This window comes from Echinops telfairi, unplaced genomic scaffold, assembly GCF_000313985.2.
Source record: "Echinops telfairi isolate 266 unplaced genomic scaffold, ASM31398v2 ScPeMD7_7420;HRSCAF=8458, whole genome shotgun sequence".
Lineage (NCBI taxonomy): Eukaryota > Metazoa > Chordata > Mammalia > Afrosoricida > Tenrecidae > Echinops > Echinops telfairi.
This window is the reverse complement of record NW_022111320.1, coordinates 23,691,148-23,694,499: the sequence shown is the minus strand read 5'-3', so window position 1 is coordinate 23,694,499 and position 3,352 is coordinate 23,691,148. Positions and strand designations below refer to the sequence as shown.

Below are 3,352 nucleotides of genomic sequence, written 5' to 3'. Positions count from 1 at the left end.
TCATTCTGTTTTCGTTTTGCTAATTGAAGATTTGACGTCTCTGGAGCATGATATTTCTCAGCCATATAGATATTGACTGCCATTGAATAGATTCTGACTCCTGGTGAGCCTTTAGAACCGAGTAGAACTGCTCCTTAAGGTGTCCGAGACTGTCCATCTTCATGGCGGAGACCCGGCCTCTTTCTCCTTTGGAGTGGCTGCTGGATTTCACTTGCTGATTTTTCCGTTACCATCTGAGCATGTAACTATCGTTCAATCAGTATGTTAGTCTGGGTAGACTAGAGAAACAAATCCATGGATACACATGTGTATAAGAAAGAGATTTATATACAAGAGCAATTGAACATTGAGAAAACATCCCAGCCCAGTCCAGTTCAAGTCCATAAGTACAATATTAGCCCATATTTCCAATATCAATCTATACAGTCCTCTTCAGACTCACGAAATACATGCAATGATGCTGAATGCAGATCACAGGCCAGTGGGTAGAAAGTCTTTGGGTCCAGTGGCATAAGCATCTCAGTGCTGGCAGGGGTCTCTCTGTGGCTTCTCCGGCTTCCGAGGTCTGGTTGCGTTCATGTGGCTTGTCTTCTGCAACATCTCCCAGGGTGTAGCAAAGAGAGAGGTGTCTTCCACCTCCAAGGAGGAAGTACCAGATTTCCCAGAATTCTCAGGAGAAGGCCATGCCCACAGAAGCCTCATTGGCTATCTCCCGATTGACAGCCTAGACTCCACCCATCAGATTGACATCAGATTAGATAACGGCCACAATCAGGCCTTGTTAATACTTTAGATGTAGTTCCTTTTTGTTTTATTTAATATTTTTATATTATTAGTGGTTAGGAGTTATTCTGCTAAGCCACCAGTGGTACAAAACTACCAGTTGCTCATGGAAGAAAGATGAGGTTGTCTGCTCCCCTAAAGATTTACAGTATTAAAAACCCTATTTCAGGTCACTATGGGTCGAAATCAACTTGATGGCAGGGTTGTTTGTTTGCTTGCTTCCTTCCCTAATACTTAGTTCTATTCCTTTCTCATTTGAGTGTTTCTTTACCTAAATGCTATAACACCTCGTTTACCTAAATGCTATACCACCCTAAATTCAAAACTGTAATTTTCATTTACTACCCAACCTTTTGCTTTTGAAAGCAACTTAATGGGTTACATGCATCCTTTACATTTCTTTCTTTTAAATTGTGGTCTACTAGATATGCCTTCATATATGTGTGCATAGGTTATTTATTCCTATGCACATGAATAAGCATTTATATTGTGCCCAACTTTTTGCTTTGATAAGCAAAGCGGTTATGAATATCTGGTGCATCTGAATTCAGGTGCTTGTCTGAGATACGGGTAGTCACCAGGTTACGGATCTCTGTCATACAGACAGCTCCAATTGCCCTTTAATACTATGTAAATCTACCCTCACTTTAAAAAGATTGAACCAACCCCACTTGCAACAGATTAATCATAATCACTTTCACTGGCTTTCTGTGCATAGTTTAAAACAATGAAAAAAGTTATTATTTATTTATTTATTTTATTTATTTTGCACCAGAGCCTAGGTTCCCAAGCTCGGCTGATCATTGGGATCACCTGGAAATCTGGTGAAACTGCCCTAGGGTCTTATTCATTAGGTTGCAAATAGAGCCCAGGGTTCTGTACTTCCCCACATCCCCAGGTGATTTCAATGATCAGCCAAATTTGGGAACTTAGGCACTAACAAAACTCAACTCACTGCCATCAAGTTGATTCTGACTCATAACAACCTCACGGGACAAGCTAGAATTGCCACTTTGGATTTCTGAGACGGCAACACTTTACAGAATGCCTCATCCTTCTCCTTCCGAGTGACTGCGGGTTTCCAACTACTGACCTTGCAGGTAACAGCGCAATGAGTAACCACTACCCAACCAGAGCTGCTTAGGCACTAAAGTAAGAATAAATAACGGTATGCAACTGTTTGACTCTTCTACAAGTTTCACTTAATGACACACTTAGGAATGAGTTGTGTTCAAAACCTGGGATTACCTGTATATCCCTACAAAATTAATCATTAGGTCATAGGGCAAGTACAAATTACTCTAGAATCTACCATATTTTATGTAGGATGAAGTGAGACACACCTCGGGGCAGTGTTAAGTTGCCTAAACTGGATCTCAGCCCATCTGACTCACAGTCTCTGTATTTATTCTACAATATGCGACCACTTCTATTTCTTTGAGTTCATCGGCGTTTTCAAAGTAACACTTTCTAATATGATAGTTTTATCATACTATAGCTTGATATTGTCCTCATTTTTGTCTCCTTACATCCACATTCAATATATTGCTGCAGTTGGCACAGAATCATGCCCAACTGTTATCACAATGGTACTGGGAATGTAAACTCAAATATTCCTCTTTTAAAAAATATCTGCTTTGAAGGGGAAAGATGAGGCTTTCTACTCATGTAAAGGTTTGCAGGCACAGAGATGACAGGGGCAGTTCTACTCTGCCTTATAGGGTTGCTATGAGTCAGCATTGACTTGATGGTATTGATAATGTTCTCTGACATTGTCATTTTCTTTCTAAGGTGACACAGAGGCAAATATAAACCATAGATGCATGAATGAACTTTGGGCTTGCCCCAATCTAAAAATCAATTAGTTCCTTTGACATATGCAACCTTGATGCTCCACCCCATGAGGAGGTCATTGAAGATAAGGTGTTATAGCAAGTGTTGCGAAGAAACTAGATGGGCTCTCCAACAAGAGACTGTCCCAGCCCAGGTATGACTTCTGGGCAGCAGAAGGTCCAGTTTCAGCAGAAAAATGCCCCAAAGCAAGTGCGACAAAAGAAGAATGAAGGATATGGCTAAAGGCTGCTGCCAGAGCTGCTTCAATGGATACCTGCATGGTCTGTTGGTCACAAATGCCAGAGCCGATGACCTTCAAGCAGCACCTGGAGAGCAAACATCCTGAGAGTCCACTTTCTCCAGAATCAGCTGATGTCCAAGCATGAAGTTGTTTACAGGTAAATTCATGACACCTTTGTCTCTTCTCCTGTCTCAGACCTTAGATAACAAACCTGCAACTGTTTTTTCTAACAAACGGTTAATCAACAAAAAGAAAGGTGCTAGAGAAACACTCATATTTATGCTGTTCCCTTTTGGGATTCATGCAAAAACAATTCTGTGTAAATGGAAAATTGACTCTGATTTGGAAATCCCAAAATCAGTCCATCCATGTTAAAAATTTACTTTACAATTGTAATTATATTGATGCTCATACTGTGTAGAATAACTCATTTAATAAAGTAGTACTTTGATTTTAAAACATAAAAAAACCAAAGGAAAGCTAGATGGTGCCAGA

At 40.3% G+C, this 3,352-nt stretch overlaps 1 pseudogene; it reads left to right on the top strand.

Annotated features, from left to right (window-relative positions):
- Positions 1-2,772: 2,772 nt before the first annotated feature.
- LOC101640270 lies at positions 2,773-3,002 on the top strand (annotated as a pseudogene).
- The last annotated feature ends 350 nt before the right edge of the window (positions 3,003-3,352 follow it).